Here is a 20,190-nt window from a genome sequence, read left to right as displayed (position 1 = left end):
GACACAGATTTCCTTGAGATACTGTGTGAATTCATTCTTGTCCTTCAAAGGCTACAAAGATCAAGTTGAAATTTGAGAAAGTGTGTCTGGGTTGAATGCTTGGGTTGTCTTAAAGTACAGTTTCTATTCATGTCTCTCTCTTTCACTCACTCTCTCTCACCCCTCTCTCTCTCGTCTCCTTGTTTCACACATGTGGTGTGCAAACTGTCTTAGAGCTGCTAGCTAGCTGACCTCCAGCAGCTTGTCTAAACCATTACCACATGTTGGACCATAAATCACCACACAGTTGCAGAGAGTTGGGACAGACCTTCTCTGGACGCATCATTACAGATGGCACATTTCAGGCTGAAACACAACAACAAAGCTCTCTCCAGTCTCCTGTCCAGTCCCTAGGGAGCCTGTGCTATACCAGAGTTAGTGAAGCTCCGCCCTGAAAGCGATGCCTATCCCTGAAACAGCCCTTATTGGCTTCATGGCTCCTGCTCCAATTGTGGTTTGGTTTCACAATAACCACTACCTGATGCAATGTTACTTAAATCCAGTTTCCACTGTTAGTGTTGCATTAGCGACCACAACTGGGGGTTAGAATAACATTAAGCACTCCCTCAGACATGCTGTATTTCAATTAGATTTTTTATATGGGTTTACAATGCATGGCTGAATACAATGTGTAGAAGTTCTGGAGTTTGTGAAGAGTAGCAGTTCTTTATAATATTCTAGACTTGGTGCCAGCTGTTATTCTGAGGCTGTAGAGTTTGTAGCTGGCAGAGCTGGAGTCATCTGCAGCAGATACACACATACACACTCAGCTGAACCTCAGATGCACTCTGCTTCCATAGAGGAAGACTATTCCAACCCTATATCTGTTTATATACATTTACATTTATTTATTTAGCAGATGCTTTTATCCAAAGCGACTTACAAGAAAGAGCTTTACAAAAAGTGCATAGGTCAATGATCATAAACAACGAGATAGCCCCAAAAACATTGCGGGTATAGCCAAAACATGAAGCATACATTGTGAAAAGCAAATAAGTGCCAATGGGTAAAACCAGAAGAGCATGTAGTTAGCAAATTACAATTAAACAAGATTATCCTCGAAAGTGCTAGGGTGTACCTGGAGGAAAGCAAGCAACAATAATAAAATTCACAGCGAGTACAAGTAGTTAAATCAGTTACAACTAACCAACAAGTGCAACAGTTCCCTCGATAAGTGTCATTGTGTTCCTGGAGGAAATAAACATACATCTGATCCAACAAAGCATTTCTTAAATACTGTTGTACTCCCGGAACAAGTGTGTCTTTAGCCTTTTCTTGAAGCTGGAGAGACAGTCAGTATCTCTGATGGAGGTGGGGAGATGATTCCACCATTGGGGGGCCAGACAGGAGAAGAGCTTGTGTTGTGAGCGGGCGCTCTTGAGAGGTGGGACTACCAGACGGTTGTCAGAAGAATACCGTAGGTGGCGGGTGGTGGTGTAAGGCTGGACGAGAGACTGGACGTAGTCAGGTGCAGTCCCGTTCACCGCTCGGAAGGTCAGTACCAGGGTCTTGAATCTGATGCGGGCCGTGATGGGTAGCCAGTGGAGAGAGATGAAGAGCGGGGTAACATGGGAGCATCTGGGTAGATTGAAGATCAGGCGGGCTGCTGCGTTCTGAAACTTCTGGAGAGAGCGGTTGCGCATGCTGGGAGACCGGCGAAAAGCGAGTTGCAGTAGTCCAACTTGGAGAGGACAAGTGCTTGGACTAGCAGAATATAGAAGAAGACTAGTCCAATCCTATATGTGATTATATAGAGGACTAGGACTATTATGGGGACAAGACTTACATTTATTCATTTAGCAGACGCTTTTATCCAAAGCGTCTTCCAAGAGAGAGCTTTACAAAAGAGCATAGGTCACTGATCATAACAACGAGATAGCCCCAAAACATTGCCAGTAGTCAAACATGAAGCATACATTGTGAAAAGCAAATAAGTGCCAATGGGGAGAACCATAAGAGCATGTAATTAAACAAGTTACAAATTAAACAACATGAACCTCAAAAGTGCAAGAGTGTACCTGTAGAAAGGCAAGCAACAATAATTTAATATAATTCACAGTGAGTACAAGAAGTTAAATCAGTTACAACTAACCAACAAGAGCAACAAGTCCCTCAGTAAGAGTCATTGGGCCTCATGTACGTACATTCGCAAACGTAGTGTTATTAGCGCCATGGCCAACCCGCAGATTGCGCCGGCTGTGATACTTCAGTTTACGTCGAATTTACGAAACCTGTAGGTCATCGGGTAATCAGCGCCTTTCTCCGCCCACTATACCGTACATTGCGAGCATTTAAACGCGCAATTGAATGGGCCTCCTTCTCTCTTTCTATCATGGATAAGCCACCAAAGTCAAAACAGCGATGACTGTTTGAAATGATCCTGATGCCAATATTTTTTAATGTAGCGAGGAGTAACAACTGCTGGAATGGAATGTGAACGCTGATTCGGAGATTCGATGTCATCTTTGATTTCTTCCAGTAACTGTAATATTGCATGGCTGCTTACAGTTTTTTTTTATTCGCTTTGGTACTATTTTCACAAGGTGTACATTTTCAAAACTCTTAGTACAAAAATCCAAACTGATCACACTTGTAACGCAGCTAGTCATTCTTTCAAAACCTGATGGAATGCATCAGGTTTTTTTCAGTCCACATAATCATTGTTTCAAACACAAGGTTATTGTAATATGTAATGGGAACATTTAGTGTAATGACCGAAACACAACAGTATGATCTTCTTTCAGTTTAGTACTTTTAACAATCAGTTCATCCAACAGCAAACAATGCAAGATACATGTTTCAAATCGGCCTTAGAAGTAGTGAAATTTTAAAAAAAAGTATTCGCTTTGGTACTATTTTCACAAGTAAGGTGTACATTTTCAAAACTCATAGTACAAAAATCTAAACTGATCACACTTGTAACGCAGCTAGTCATTCTTTCAAAACCTGATGGAATGCTTTCAGTCAGTTGCACATGTTTTCCAGTCCACATAATCATTGTTTCAAACACAAGATTATTGTAATATGTAATGGTAACATTTGGTTTAATCACCGAAACACAACAGTATGATCTTCTTTCAGTTTAGTACTTTTAACAATCAGTTCATCCAACAGCAAACAATGCAAGATACATGTTTCAAATCGGCCTTAGAAGTGCTGAAATTAATGTTCCAGTACTATGTAAAAGACAGATTACACAGTTTCACATTAGGCAATACACTTACATTACTCACATTTACATAATCAATCAAAATTTCCAAAATATCCATCCTATGTCTAATCAAGTGAATTATCAATGAAGACATCGTCTACAATCATTTGGGCAAATTACGTAGTTTTTACTATTTTTCAGATATACCGTAATTGTAACATAGGTATACTTTCTATTATGTAACTAAATGAGAACAAAACATAACATTTAGAGGCCCCATGCCCACCTCTCTGACCTCTCTGTTGGTGCCCATGCCCACCTCTCTGACCTCTCTGTTGGTGCCCATGCCCACCTCTCTGACCTCTCCGTTGGTGCCCATGCCCACCTCTCTGACGGATCCCTTGTCCACAAGCTCTTCCTATTCCTTGCTGTCTATCCTGCTATGTTGAAAGAAATTGCCAGTGTTTACGCCCCCACTTTTACGTATATCTAATGACCAATTGTGGTTACCCCAATCTGAAATCAAGTAGCAATAACGAGTATTCATCATGTGTGGTTAATTTATATGTTCGTACAAAAACACATTTTATTTCTGTAGTTCTCAAAATTAATATACTGTTTATTGCTGAAATGAAAATATATAGGTTTACCAAATGGTTCAGTGATTAACCATTAACATCAGTTGGATTAAGTGTTGGTCAAATGTATTTACGCAAATTAGATGAGAAGCATATCAAAAGTATTGTGAGCATTGCATTGTGAAAGACAATTACTTCATATGAAAGGTATTTCTTTGATGACACACTGATTAGGTGTGGTGAAAAAGTGATTGTGTAATTTGTGCATTGTACTTTGTCAATTGAACATGTGATTACATGTTTGAAAAAACATACTTTTTGATGATCTGCTTTGAGTTTTGTACTAACAGTTGTGAGGTTTTACCACATACTTGTGAGAATAGTACCAAAGCGAAAAAAAAAAACTGTAATAGGCATATTCATTTTTCAACCCAACGCGTTAGCATGAGCGAAGTAGGGCTAGGCCAACTTACGTTTTACAGGTGGTAGGCTACATCATATTCAACGTCCAACTATGAAAAATAAACCGTTGTTGGCAGAGTTTGGGTTCAACATTTTTCGAGTCACCGGGTACTTTGTAAATGTACTTTAATTAAATGCTGTCATACCACAGATTTCTATGCCATTTTGACTAATAACACCGACAAAGTAGGCTATGGCAGAGTTTGTAGTTCTGCAGCCAATTGTGCTCATGCCGTGTGAAAAATAACAAACCAAAACAAAGCGCAGATTAACGAAAGGGAAAACAGTAACACCTTTTCTCTTAAATTATATATTTTTTGAGTTGCTTTATTTGTCCTAAATAATATAATCTACAATTTTTGTAGAACATTTAGTTAATTCAGCAATGATGACACAAGCGGGAATCAGATCTCACACTGCCATACGGCAGCTCAACTAAAAAAATCTTAGTCGACCAAGAGCATATCGACCAGAAAATCGACTAGTCGACTGAGTGGGGACAGCCCTAGTAATGATTTCGTGTTCACTCAACTCAAAAAGTGTGATCCTTGTAGCAAAAATCCTTTGGCCTATGTCTTTGTCTTGCTCGGGTTACGGCTGCCATTTCACCAGGAGGCATATGCGCATCCTGGTTTATGCCTTTTGTTAATAGGCGGAGAATTTTCACCGCAAAATAGAGGTGCGCTTTCACAGGCGGTTTTTGTACATACCGCGGAATACATAATTATGCACACTTAACGCATCCCCTCCCATCTCTTTATGGGAAACTCCCACTTTCCCCTTGACCCTCCCGTGAATGCATATGCATGACACGGAAAAGCGCAATTTGCTATTTTCAGTTCCTGCGGCAGGCAGTCTGTGCTTTTACCTCAGTGCGGCATGTTTGTACATACCTCGCCATGCTTTTACACGCAAATTGTGAAACAAATACGCCTAAAGTGGGCGCAAAAGCGTTAGTACATGAGGCCCATTGTGTTCCTGGAGGAAGCTAACATCAGGTCCAGCAAATCATTCCGAAGTACCGTTGTACTCCCGGAACAAGTGTGTCTTAAGACTTTTCTTGAAGGTGGGGAGACAGTGTCTCTGATGGAGGTGGGGAGTTGATTCCACCATTGGGGGGCCAGACAGGAGACTTGTGAAACCCTATATCTGCTCCAATAGAGAAGACCCTTTACAAGCCCAAGAGGACATTCTGGTTCATAATCTACATTTAGGTTACCAACACTATCTCCCATAAGGTCAACATCCTCATTCAGACTGTATCATTAAGCACAGAGGCTGACCACTTCTATAAAGAGGAAAGCCGCTGAATGAGAAATCGCCTTATTCCAAATTGTTCAAAAAGAAAAAAAATTGATAAAGAGAGGTGGATGCCGGAGGGCGTTGGTGTTTTGACTGAAACAGCCACCATGCCAGAATCAACGGCGCCAGATGTTCCTCCTGGTGTGCAGCCAGCATCCAGCTCTCCTAGTCCCGAGGTGGAACACATTTCACACATCCATTTTCTCCCTCCTGTGCTCCACATCACAGCTGGCCAGGCTAAGGTAGGAGTTCTCACCTCTAAACCTGCCATATTTTCCAAATGTCATCACTCAGCCCCATACAGCAGGGAATGGGGGTCATGGCCATTTGAGAGATGGATTGAATAGGTGCCAACAGTTACTGTATAGTGCATCTTAATTACTGGAGTGCTGTTCATGAGAAAAAAGAGTACTTTGTGACACCTGTAGCCGAGGTTGACTAGCCATCAGTCACACTGCCTGTTCCTTTCCCCTTTCTGCTCTCTCCTCCATCTTTCAGTTCTGGGTTCTTTCATCATCCCTCTCTGTCTGTCTGTCTGTCTCTCTCTTTTTTGATTACATATTCCCTCTGTCACACACACGCTGATTCAGCTCAGTGTGATGTATTGATTGTTTTTGCATGTCTTCCGTCATTAAGATTTCAGGGTGGATAGTTTGCGACGATCAGTTAATTCAGTCTTTTTCCAGGTGACCAAATCTAGGAGACGTTACCTAACTCCAAGCACACATATAGACAGACACACGCATGCAGACACGCACACACACACACACACACACACACAGACAGAGAAACATGCACACATGCACATATTCACACACACATACGCGTTAACACACATCCTGGGAGACGTTACCTAACCATACTCCTGACAACACCATTCTAGACCATTACAGGTACAGCTGTTCAAACAGGCTGTTTTCAGACTTGCTCAAGGTGACCAGATGCTTATTATTGTACTTGGTGATATATAAACACAGGCTGCACTTGTCTTCAAGTAAAGGCTTAGGATAGTGAGTCAGCAACTTCCTCATGGTGTAAAAGTAGGATGTAGAGTCAGCAGTTTCAGTGTACTTTTCTTCGCTGTGTAGAGTTAGAATAGTGGTGGTCAGAAGTGTAACTAGACCTTTGTCATTCTTCAACTGGGCAAGGAAGAGAGACCCATGTGGAAGCTTATGAGAATCTCTTGCTGCAGATCTCCTATTCAGAATCACAAGCAGAACAACCGGCCGGATGCAAACCTCTCCCACACCCCTCTCACTGCAGTCCACATGAATGCACAGACATCTCGTTTCATCTTAACTGACTGAAACCACAATCAGATTAGGGCAGTTTGAATTCCAAAGAGTCTCACGGCGGCTGATCCTGATTTTTCCTTCAGCAGAAAGCCTGTTAACCCTCCCCAGAGATCTAAGAGTGTTCCCTGACAGTATTGTTATTCCAATCCTGTAATGAAATATATAATTGGAGGCTAAATTAAAGTATTATCTGTTTGTTTGCTTTCACCGACAGAGGGAACAATGCAGGTTTTCGTCATTATATAAACCACATGTCTGGCAATGGGCCTGGACTCACTCCCATTTCAGACTGGTCAGTTTCCACTCCCCTGGTTGTGCTCAGAGTATAGCAGATATATATGTTTTTTTTCTCTGTATTTTGAGGGTCTTGCCTCAAATATTGTACTTTGGCCCCAGGGATTATCCAGAGAGACTTGTTTTTATTGTTCGTTTGTGTTGATTGAACCAAACAATAAAATATTATGCAAGAGATTAATTATCTGGTATTTACATTAATTACTGAATAGAAGAGCACATTCAGAATTCAGAACAGTACTTTACAAAAAATCCGCCCACAATTATAATACACGCCTAAAGTTCTTTTAGTGGGAGCGACAGAGGACTAAGTAAATCTGCAAGGGCAGTGTGCCAATGTGCGCCTTTCCACGAATGGTAGGCTTGGAGGTGGGGTGAAAACGATTGAAAATGTTAGCAATCATAGACACATTTAGCATTTGAGTGAGCTCGATTTTTGCTCACAACTACTCAGTAACTCTAACTTCTATAACATCTAAGGATTTGTTGTGGATGCCGATACCAGTGCATCAGTTTTTTCACAAACCCAAAATTTCTGTTTTTGTTTTAATCAGTTATATGCATAGTCCTGTATTTCATGCAGGGTGTCCTGTCATTGTATCCTTTCAAACATTATAGATTTTGTTTATGAACTTAGAAAATAGAGAAACCTACTCATTGTCCTAGTCAAACATCAAATTATAAACAACCAACTTTAATATATATGTATTAGTCACAACCGAGTTAGAGGTAGATGGGATAGTTAGAACCCTGTTCCCCTCAGATAGCATGTAGCATTATTGTCCTGATAGTAACACCTAGGTTGACCTGTGTGTGACCTGGGTGCAGAGCACAGCTGGGCACTCGGTTGTGACAGATTGTTGTGACAAACTGTTTTATCTTGACAGGTGGTCTTTGATGGAGGTCTGCAGTTTTTCACTCTGGTCAAACGTCAGAGCCACATGGCTGACATTAGCTCTGGTGCACATGAGGGTAAAGCTAACCACACTCTGAAGTTCTGCTACAACATTTTCTTTGGACCACTACTCCTAACCTAACCCTGCTCTCACATGTTACCGTTCCCAACTTACCTTTAAAACAACTGTAGAAGGTTGAACACTGGTTGTCGCTGTAGATTATCCCTAAATTCTCTTAGACCTATTATCTATATAAAAGAAAATAAGTCCATGTGTTTATAATGTAAAAGATTCCTATTCACAGAACTGTAAATGATCCAACTATCTAGTTTGGTTAACGTCTATAGCGTGACCTTAAAGATACAGAATCAGGCCCTGCATCTACACAGAGCCATATTAGATATTCCAGATCGACTGAATATCCAGCATAGCTAGCATGATAGCTTAATAGTGAAAGGTATGCAGAAAGGAAAGAGCCAAGTAGGAATATATAACTCACATCAATAAACAAAATCACAAGATCCCTTTAAGGATCAGAATGGAGAGATCAGACAGATGGAATGCTGAACGAGATGGAACGATGGAACTAATTATGCAGTCCCATGGATCAGAGCGACGAGGGGACCAAATGTTCAAGAAGTCACAGGGGTCACGGAGGCTTGAATACTTCCTCGGCGGTACATTTTGAATGGTTTTCTGTTGGGAACTGTTCCAGCAAACCTCAAAACTTGAAAAGTGGTTTTCAATTCTGCGGTTTTGAAAGGATTTTCTGGCATTCATTTTCCTTGTTTGTCATTTTCAGAAAAACATTTACTGGAAACCTTAGATATGTGTTGAGATTTAATGATGAGTTCCCACCTCATCATCTTTTAGGCAACATTTGAGGTGACGTGAGCCAGCCAGCAGTTTGTTGGCAAATTCTCCACAGTGCAAACACGCCCTGTTTGAACTTCTCTAGTGTTATAAGTCCATCATTGTTCTGGGTTAGTCTATGAACTCAATGAGTCCATATGATTTATGTCATATTTTTCCAATGTTTAGTTGTAGCCTACACTGCTCTGTTATTGATATGTCTTTGTCATTATTGAGTTGTGAAGACTGAAATAAAGCAGGATTCACTTCTCTTCCTACGCTGGCCTTGAAATCCACCAGCCACCATGAGAGGAGAGGCACCGTTAAATTGCTTCTTCATTTCCTTGTTTCAACAAAACTAAGTCTGTCCTGCTGCCTTGCTCTGCACAGCCTCGGAGCTCTGTCTGCTTGTCCTGCAGAGAGGCTGTGCTCCTTAGAACCAACATGGATGTAAACAAACTCTGAGCCTCACATTAATGGGGTCCACAGTTAAAGTTGTTTAGAGATGGGCACAACGCCATCTCCACACCACTGTTTTGAGCGGTGGTTGAAAGGTAGTATACCTTCCTGAGACGGTTCTAACTCTGAAAGCCAAAAGAACATGTTGTGAGGGTGGGCTGTACTGGAGTGTAGCCATAGCTGCTAGGTTTTCTGTGATGTTCTGGTAGTTCTGTCTTTGAGCTTGGACATGCTAGTAACTCTACAACTGTGGGAACTCTGCAGTGGAGGACTGCCCGGAACAGGCAAGGGAAGCCTGAGATTGTGGGATTGGGCGTTGGGGTCTTATAATTATTGTTATGGGGTCTGGCCCTTTCTTTTCCCCTCCCTTCCTCTCCTCCTAGTCTCCTCTTTTCCTACACTCCTCCCTCCAATACTCCCTTCCACCTCTCCTCCCTCTAAGCCTGCACTCTGTTTCCCTCACTTCTCCCCTACCGAGCCCCTCTCCTCCTCTTTCTGCTCTCCCTCTTACACTCTCCCCCCCTCAGGCATTTGGTTTCTGCTGAGCTCACCATCTGTGGTTAGCTGTGAGAAACCCTCAGCCAGGGAGGAGAGAGGGTAAGGGTGTGGGGTGCGGGGGGGGGGGGGGGGGGGGGGTCAGAAGGGTAGAAAAGAGGGGAATAAGGAATGGGGGGTTGGGAAGAGGGTAAGAGGAGAGGGAGGTAAACTGAAGAAGGAGGAAGGTACAGGATGGCTGGCAAAAAGCAGGCTAACATTAACCAGATGATACCCTGGCCAGTCAGGAAAGAGGAAGGGTAGAGGTAGGCAGAAGAGAGGAGAGAGAGTTACCATGGCCAGACCAGGCAGGAAGGGGGGATGATAGAGGTAGGTAGAGAGGTAGAGATGGAGAGAGAGAGGGGAGAATGAGAGGAGGAAGTTTGGCTCCTTGGGAGATGAGAAGACGTGGAAACTTCATTACTTATTGTTGTGAAAGTTTGTAAATGGGGAATGTGACCCACCCAAACCGAAAAAAAACAAAACAAAGAAAGAGGGAGAAAAAGAGAGGATGACTTACCAATCGCTCATTGGATTTTCTAAACATTGCAATTTTGAGGGACCATGTGACTTTTCAGCCTATACCAACAAAGGCTTGGTACAGCAGAAGCTGAAAAACAGCCTACATACAGGAATAAGACATTTTTGGAACTGATGACTGTGTGAAAATCTCACACACAACACCAACAACCATTCATTAACCCAGTTTATCTGCTGTGGTCTTAACCATCTGTGCCAGGCTCATTCAGTTTAGCTGGTGGGGCTGTTTTTTCATCACAATAATTTTTAATTGATGGAATCTTTGTGATGTGTTTCTTTCTTCTCTTGCTTCTTTGCTCCATTGAACAATAATGGTGCTGGTAACAGCTTGATGTATGTGAAGTGTGCGAGAGTTGTATGGAAATTGACGCAGAGTTGACAATGCCAATTTCCCTCATTTCTTTCTTTCAGCAGGTCCCATTCTTACTGCTACTGTTCCAGCCAGGCCTTCTGTTTTCTTGCTTCCCTGCCTCAGTTCCCTGCATCAACGTGCAAGCCATGTTCACAAAAGCTTAGCCTACAGTCTGTTGACAAAGGCACCACTACTCCCACAATGCTTGCATTCTCGCTACTGGTCAAGAGAAAGGTTTAAGAAGTAATTTGGGTGTTGACCAGGATAGTTGAGAGGTGGTCATCAGTGGTTGACTGAAATAGTGGTTGACCATAGGTTGACTACAGTAGTGGTTGACTAGTGGTTGACCAGTGGCTCATCAGTGATTGACTAAAGTAGTGGCTGACTAGTGGTTGGTGGAGGACTGTGGGAGGACTGTGGGAACAGAAGCAGCAAAGAATGTTTCATTCCTCTTCGACGTGTGGTTGACCTGGGAGATGTTCTGCTTGTACTTAGGACCTGTCAGCATTTAAACGTTTATTACAGTAATGTTCGCCTTTCACTCCTTCAACGTCAAATTTGCAGAGTAAGTGCCAAATGGGGGTTGGAAACCACAGACCATCTGCACAGAATTCTAGAAACATCTAATGCTAAACCAAAAAGTATTCCAAGGTAGTCCAAAGGAGATATTTATACTTTCCACTCATTGGCACTGGAGTAATAAATCTCACTGCTTCCTCGAAAATTTGAACTCAGATTGTCATAATAGTGTAAACAAGGGAGTCAGGTGGCTGAGCGGTGAGGGAGTCGGGCTAGTAATCTGAAGGTTGCCAGTTCGATTCCCGGCCGAGTCAAATTAAGTTGTGTCCTTGGGCAAGGCACTTCACCCTACTTGCCTCGGGGGGAATGTCCCTGTACTTACTGTAAGTCGCTCTGGATAAGAGCGTCTGCTAAATGACTAAATGTAAATAAGATTAATTCAAAGCACCTATCACCCTTTTACAGTGTTACCCCTATAGTAATCTTCAAAACCACTGGAACCACTTCCGCAGCATTCCTGCAGTCCCATGGCCAGAAGATGAGGACACACAGATGAGGAGCAGACGGAAAGCACATGACAACATGTCAATAATGACACACTGGATGGTGCAATATAAGGTCTAGTTTTGTTTATTGTTTTGTCATTTCTGTTCAGACAAAGAAAGTGAAAGACAAATAATAAAGATGAATCAATCGGTGAGGTCAGGGGGGTTTTCCAGGTAGCGGGTTTAACAAACTGTGAGTCTAACCCTGAACTCTGAGTTGATGTACTTTAAAATGGGAAACTCCGACTTTTCGGTTCATACGTCCTTGGAGTACGTCCGCTCTGAGTTACAGTTTTTTACAATCGCTATGACAATTTTTTCAATACTTCTAACAAGTTTCCCAAACTCTTAACGAGCCAACACACCTACGACACACAATTTGCAAAACGGTTTATTTCATGCTCAAAACATTAATTGTCAAAACACAAAAATACAATAAACATTACACCATGTCTACCAAAACACTAACACACGTTCTCTTTTCACAGGAACATTTAGTCAATCATAGCACAATGTTATAAAAAACACTAACATCCGATGGAATTACAGAAACTGCATTATTTTATATATGTGTCAGGTCTCAGTGTATGGATTATAGATTGTGTTTGCAATGCAGTTTATTTTGAAGCCTCTCTACATTTTGTTTTGTTGGGTTCAGTAAATGCATGCATTTAGTTTCTTTTGCTGCAGAAATTCAGAACAAAATATGAATGACCTATCTCAGAGTAGCTTTATAGAATGTATTGAAAAAAAGACAGAGACATAATTTCTGCAGTAAAGGCTTCATTTGCAGCAGGACATTGCTGCAAGAAATATGCAATATAGCTGCCATTTACCCTAGCTCTTGCCCTTCTCTGAGCGCCACCACACATTCTAACTCCTCTCCCTCTCCCTTGTCCCACTCCTCTTCCTTGTCCATGGGAGCCAGTTGGCTGAGCGGTGAGGGAGTCGGGCTAGTAATCTGAAGGTTGCCAGTTTGATTCCCGTCCGTGTCAATTGACGTTGTGTCCTTGGGCAAGGCACTTCACCGTACTTGCCTCAGGGGGAATGTCCCTGTACTTACTGTAAGTCGCTCTGGACAAGAGCGTCTGCTAAATGTAAATGTAATGTCCTGGTACTTGTCTTCCTCTCCCTCGTGCAGGCATTACTGTATTCTTACTTTCTTTGTGTTGCTCTATATTGTTCTTTTTCCACACAAGATCAGCCCAAAGAGGTCCTCTTTACTGTATATACCATATGGTCATGCCATTGAAAGAACCTCAACACATGAGTGTTTCCCAGTTGGGAATCAGCTGTGATTTACAGTATTTGCATAACTTCAAACAGCCGTTTCTCAGTAGCAATGGAATAAATACAGGGGATATATTTGTGTTTCAATTCACAATAGGAACAGCTGTTCACTTTGACTTTGGCCAATAAGTTAGGTTTTGAACATGATGTTATCTGTTCTGACATACAGTGTGAAAGCATTGGTAAATTGGGCAATAAAAATCGATTGTTTTGGTCTTGGTTGAGCTTCTGTGTAAAAGAAGTTCAAGCATTTTAAATTTGTGTTTTCTCTATGCATTTTGTGTCAAAGCAACAAGAAATGTGTTACAGTTTTTTACAATCACTTTGACACAAATGTCAGAATTTTGATGTCCTTTTTCAAAACTCTAGATACAAAACTTGAAACAGTCATTACTTGTAACACACATTGTCACATGTTCAAAGCAGAGGATTGTATGTTCATATCTCTAAAGACACCTTGCGCATGCAGAATCATTAGTTAAAAAAACGAATTTATCATGAAATACCATAGGAACATTCACTTAGATCATCCACACACAAGATACCCAGTTTCACCATGTAGTTGTTTGTACAATCATTAAATATTGTACTACAAAATATGTGATACATTTTTCATAAGATACTACATCACCATAAATGGACTAAGAAAGAATACTACAGACAGTGGAATCATTGAGCAAAATCTGAAATGTATTGATGAAGTACAATCAAATTACAAAATGTCTGTATTTTTGTATCAAAGCAAACATAATTAGAATCTCCAGGCATGGCTAATCCAGGCCTGACACTGGTCTGCCGTGATGTAATTGTATCCCTCATCCATGGCCTGGAGAAGAGTAACTTGTTAATAAGGGTGCCTATCGTACACCTCCGTCTGAAGAACAATTCCTCAATAGGGTTGAGGAAGAGAGAGTATGGGATCAAGTACAAGGCTGTCAATTGACATAGCAATTACAGTACAAGGCCCGCATACCAACAGGTGCTGCTGGTTTTCAAATCTGAAAACATGTTGGTTTAGTCCAATTTGTTCATGTTAAATAGTACAGTTTTTTACAATCACTTTGGATTGCTGAGTGTAACATAGGATGCAACAGAAGATGCTGAGAGCAACACAGACCCCTTGCTGGACTACCCCTCTCTAGGACAGCTTCTCTTCAGCCCAGACCCCAGGACAGCTTCATCCAGCTGGCCTGCCCTGCCTGCAGGCCCTGCCTGCCCCTGCCTGCCAGCCCTCCAGAGACAGACAGTCACCCCACAGACACAGTAACTCTGCAGACTGCTTTTTTGAGGACATTGATGAAAAAGGACAAACCAATTTTTTTTACTTTGATGAAAGTCTAAATGTTTAATACTTTCCATGTCCCAACATTCCAAGCTGCTGACTTTTAGTGTCTTAAGTGATGAAACCAGTTCAAGTGATAGACTTTTGACCTGAATCCAATGATTATTCATCTAAATAAAAACCACTCAAGAGAAGTACTGCTTCTTGGATGATTTGTGCTCCACATCAGTACATCTCACACATTTGCCTTTATTTCCATGGGATTCATGAGCTTTTGGGTCTGTGGATGCACTTCCATTTGGCCAGTCACTAAATCCTCTTTTCACAGGGGCCTGGTGTTAACAGCTTCCTCCTGAACATCCTCCACACCCTCGTCTTCCAAAAGAAGAATAACGGGCGGTTCCCCTTTTGCAAACATGAAGTAGTTTTGCTCTCTTGTTGTCCAACTCTCGATCTTCTAAACAGAAAGCAGCACTTCGAAACAACCATCACTACTTTATTTAAACAACTATGTATTTAAGAAGAGCAAGACAATACGATACAAAATTCAAGTTACAAACATAACAAGTGAGGATATCGTCCACTACCAAAAAGCATGTTAACTAGCTACTTGAACATCCAGCCAGCCAACTCCGTTTCGCATAAAGAGCAGGGAAGAAGCCCTGGTTGTACTAGTAGCTTCGTCCCCGGTCACTAGCCTTCTGCTTCGTCCTCGGTCACTGGCCTGCTGCTGGATTTGTAAATCGTGTAGGTCCGAGATCCTTTATCCTCTTTTTTCTTCCAGCGAACGTCTTGTGAAAGGTTTTTTTTGTAAATCAATGACAGAATTTGTTTTGACGCACCGCCACTGATTCACAAAACCAACGTTTCTGCTAGCTATGCTGCTCTCGTAGATGCTTGTTCTGGTAACTAGGGGAATTTTAAAGGTCGCTGATGGTCACCGAATCAGTCCAATCGCGTTGAAGTAAGAACGATAGGAAACCATGTCATTGGTTAGGGCGCAAAGATTTGCGCCCCAGAATCGAACTTTCAATCCGCCAATGAAAAGCTGTTCCTGCTGACTAGCTTCCATAGACTTTGCTGTTACCGGCGCCCTTCACCTGAAGGAGGGGCTTTTCTCAGTAATGACGTATGGCAATATATTATGTTTGGTCACATTTAAGTGGTTGTTGTCAGGGGCTTACGGTCTACCATTTAACGCGTAAACACGGTACATTACTTCTTTTTATTTTTTTGTATTTAATGTTTTTTGACATGTCTTTTGACATATTTTCATCTCAAAATTTTAAGTGGGCCGGCGCACTTGCGCCCACTATTGACGCACCGCCACTGACTTTAACCCTTTATAGGGCACTCATTGAAATCTTTGGAAATTCTCCATTTTAACCTCAGAAAGCTAATAAGGTACAGGACATTTTTTGCATTTTTTAATTTATCAATATTTTTCATCTTTGCATTGCAAATCAAGGTCAATAAAGAGCTCATATATGAGCACTTGCCCGTCTAGGGTAAAAAAGATTACAGAGAGTGAACACAAAAAAAAGACAACAACACACACAAACGGCAAGGAACATTTATTTAGAGACATCTCTGTCTTGAGGTACCGATACTGGCTTGACTGTGATACAAGAAAAACACATATTCAACAAATACACATAACATTCAGTTCGGAACCGTTTTGGAACAGTCTCCCACATTGCTGCAGTCTCCCGGTCGTGTAGATTCACCCTCTACAACATCCGGAAGATCAGGAGATACCTGTCTGAGCACTCCACCCAGCTGCTAGTCCAAGCACTTGTCCTCTCCAAGTTGGACTACTGCAACTCGCTGCTCGCCGGGCTCCCAGCATGCGCAACCCGCCCTCTTCAGAGGATTCAGAACGCAGCGGCCCGCCTGGTCTACAATCTATCCAGACGCTCCCATGTTACCCCGCTCTTCATCTCCCTCCACTGGCTACCCATCACGGCCCGTATCAGATTCAAGACCCTGGTATTGACCTTCCGAGCAGTGAACAGGACTGCACCCGACTACATCAAGTCTCTCCTGTAGCCTTACACCCCCACCCGCCACATACGGTCTTCTTCAGACAACCGCCTGGTGGTCCCACCGCTCAAGACTGCCCGGTCCCAACACAAGCTCTTCTCCTGTCTGGCCCCCCAGTGGTGGAATCAACTCCCCACCTCCATCAGAGACATTGACTGTCTCCCCACCTTCAAGAAAAGGCTCAAGACGCACTTACTCCGGGAGTACAATGGTACTTAGGAATGGTTTGCTGGACCCAATGTTAGTTTCCTCAAGGATCACAATGACTCTTGCTTAGAGACTTGTTGCTCTTGTTGGTTAGTGGTAGTCAATAACTTGAACCGCTTGGATGACATCAGGTTTGCAACTTGCGGGACCCTGGTCTCCATTGCCAAGTAGTCATCAACGGAGGGCAGCTCAGCAATCCCCATGAAGATGAGTATAGCCACAAAGTTCATCATTTCATCCTCAGTGGTGGCAAAGGTGGTGTTGATGTTCATCTGGGTTGCATACAAGTTGGTTTGATATGTTATGTGCGAGATTACTTCGCGACTGAAGTACCTGCTGAAATAATCAAATGGACTTTGGATGAAGTCAGGGGGAATGTGCTGGTATTCAGGCAGGTGTGGGTTGTCCAGGTCAACCTTCTTCCAGAGGGTTCGCCGGGGTTCTGGCTTCCTTTTGTTGGTGGGTCTCTGTGCTGTTGGTGCCGGCTCTTGATAATTGTCATAATTTTCATCCAGGTCCTCATCTGCAAGCACCTCCACTGCAGGCCACACGCACTTCCTTTTGGCAGAAGGGCCATCAATACCCTTACAAAAGAGAAGTATACTTCAAGTTTATTTTGTAAGTATACTTAGTATAAAAAGTATACTATTATCATGGTACTTAGGAGTATACTAGCAGTGTACTAAAAGTGTACTTATTTATATACTATTTTTGTACTAAGTAAACTGAATTGGCCCACTTTTTAGGTAATTTAGTACACTTTAAAGTACACTTATAGTGTATTTGAGGTTTACTTTTGAATACTGTAAAGTAGCCTGTGTAGTGCACTTTCAGTTCATAAAGTATATTTCCTAACGTACTTCAAAGTATACTTTGGAATACTCTAAAGTAACCTGTGTAGTGCACTTTCAGTTCATGAAGTATATTTCCTAAAGTACCTCAAAGTATTCTTTGCAATACTTTCAAGTGCACTTTTAATTAATGTAAGTACATCAAGAATAGTGATGGGTCGTTCGCAAACGATCCGGCTCTTGAAGGTGAACGTCGGGAGCTGGCTCGCATTTCTGAAGAGCCGACTCTATTTTTAATAGATTAATACAGCCTATAAAAACAAAATGATTATGAAATAATAAATTTTAATTGTATTTAAAATAATTGACTAATTCAAAGAACAACAAAAAAATACTTGTAGGCTTAAAGGTGCACACAATCATCCTCACATTCTGTTCCTGTCAATCCTGCATGAGGGAGGGCCGAGCCAACTCACACACAGTGAGAGAGTAGTCAAAACTCGGAGGAGAGCCATGACAAATCAATGCATTTTTAAAGATATGTGGTTACGGTCGAGTATGATTTCATTTCATAATTTAATTCAAATTGTTTTCTCACCTATCATAGTCAAATTCATAGTTAAAACATGTATTTTTTAAAGAGCCGTTCGGGAGCCAAAAGAGCCGGCTCTTTTTAGTGAGCTGAGCCATACGAGCCGGCTCACGAAAAAGAGCCGAAAATTGCTGAAAGAAGCTCAGTTTTGTGTATACACAAAACATGAAATAATCCAGCTCTTGTTATGAAACGTAACACTCATTTAACTCATGGTTACAATGGTAAACCGGCACAACAATGACAATTACCACGCAACAAAACACTTCATTCTAAGCAGACACAAAAAATACGAAATTCATGAAGTTACATTTGTATTTCGAACAAACGGCAATTTTTTTTACATTGTTTACCGCCTTGCATCATGGGAATTCTTTCTCAAGTAGCTTTTTCGTTTTTTCCATTAATACTCCAATTGATAATTATTAGTATAAGATAATTTTTTTGTAATTTTTTTGGCAGTAATTAAGGTTACAGCTTCAGTACGAAAGATTCAATGTGCAATGCATAATAGATTTTCGTAGACATGAATAATTAGAATGAGATGGATCTAAAGAATTTAACCTGTAATGTAGGCTACTTAAAAATTATTTTGACTGTTTTTGCTGTATAATAATAGAAAACGTACATCCTACTCCAGAAGAAATGTATACAATTTTATGTTTCAAAGCATACTTCTTAAAAGTATATCAAAAGTGAACTATTTTCAAAGCATACTTAAAAGTACATCAAAAGTGAACTAAAAGTGTACAATCCATATTTTAGTATACTTATAGTATACTTCTTTTTTGTAAGGGTATCCAGGTTGTGGGTGGGTGGAAGGTAGTCGGGATCTGCCACATCGTTGTCTTCTTCCTCTGAGCTATCATCATCGCTGATGGCAGGGTTTACGGGAACAACAGCGGTATCCCTCTTCCCATAAAAGAGCCGAACAGACAGCTGCAAAAGGAATATGCTTTTAAGTCAACATTAAGCCAACTCTAATTTATTTGTTAAAATCAATTCAAACAGAACTAGAGAGGGTACAATTTCTGGTGAAATTGTAGGGTGTGCTCGCTTGCGTCGGTTGCAGGTGGGTCCGTCCCCTAAGTTTTTTCCCATCTAGTGATATTTTCAAGCATTTAGCCTACTCAAGAACCCCCTTTGAAACAAGCGAACCCCCTTTGAAAAAAGCTACTGTAACAACGTTGTCATCGGCAGTATATCAGATGGAATCGCAATTCAAACAGTACCATCTGCTAACTGAAAATATGCCCCCAAAAACGTAAATAAGCTTTACATCTATTTAGGGAGAAATGGCTAATTCAAAAGAAGGCTAGCCAAACTTCAGAGTGAGGGGATTGTTTTTAAGCGCCGGAAATGAGAATGTTTCTTTTGACATAAAGTTTTGTCTGTGGCACTGAAGCCAGCGACGCACCACACAAGCATCAGTTTAAATACATTCTTTAATGTGACATTACTTACTGTACATGCAAGTCTTGATTTGCTTAAATGTACATGTATGATGCTGCTAGTACACCACGGCACGATACGATACTCGCTGTGCAACAGCACATCTATGCACGTTGTATCCATGCGTCGTTGCTAACGTAACAACGTTGTCACCGGCAGTATTTCAGATGGAATCGCGATTCAAACAGTACCATCTGCAAACTGAAAATATGCCCCCAACAACGTAAATAAGCTTTACATCTATTTAGGGAGAAATGGCTAATTCAAAAAAAGTTTGCTACGAGCAAGCTCGTTGCGGTGGCTAGCCAAATTTCACTGAGTGAGGGGATTGTTTGAAAGCGCCGGAAATGAGAACGTGCACCAGCAGATACTATTTCAAAAGAAATTCCTGCATTAAAATAATGTTTCATGACAGTTTGTATGATTTGGTCATTTATTATCACACTAGCATTTAATTATCACGGCAAACAATTACACTGCACTAAACTTTAAGTGTAAATGTAAAGTGAAAATAACAAAACCAGTCAGTATATGATGACGATGATGCGAATATCATTCACGTCTTACTGAAACAGCGGCCACGCGAAAGGGAATGAGGAAACAGTTTCCTCTACTAAAAAATACAATGCGGGTCACGTGAAAAAAGGATCCAAAGACTCGTAGAAAGACCGAGTCGGGAAATGAACGAATCGTTCGTTTCCTCCAGCTACCACCA

This window comes from Osmerus mordax, chromosome 8, assembly GCF_038355195.1.
Source record: "Osmerus mordax isolate fOsmMor3 chromosome 8, fOsmMor3.pri, whole genome shotgun sequence".
NCBI lineage: Eukaryota > Metazoa > Chordata > Actinopteri > Osmeriformes > Osmeridae > Osmerus > Osmerus mordax.
This window is presented reverse-complemented; position numbering follows the sequence as displayed.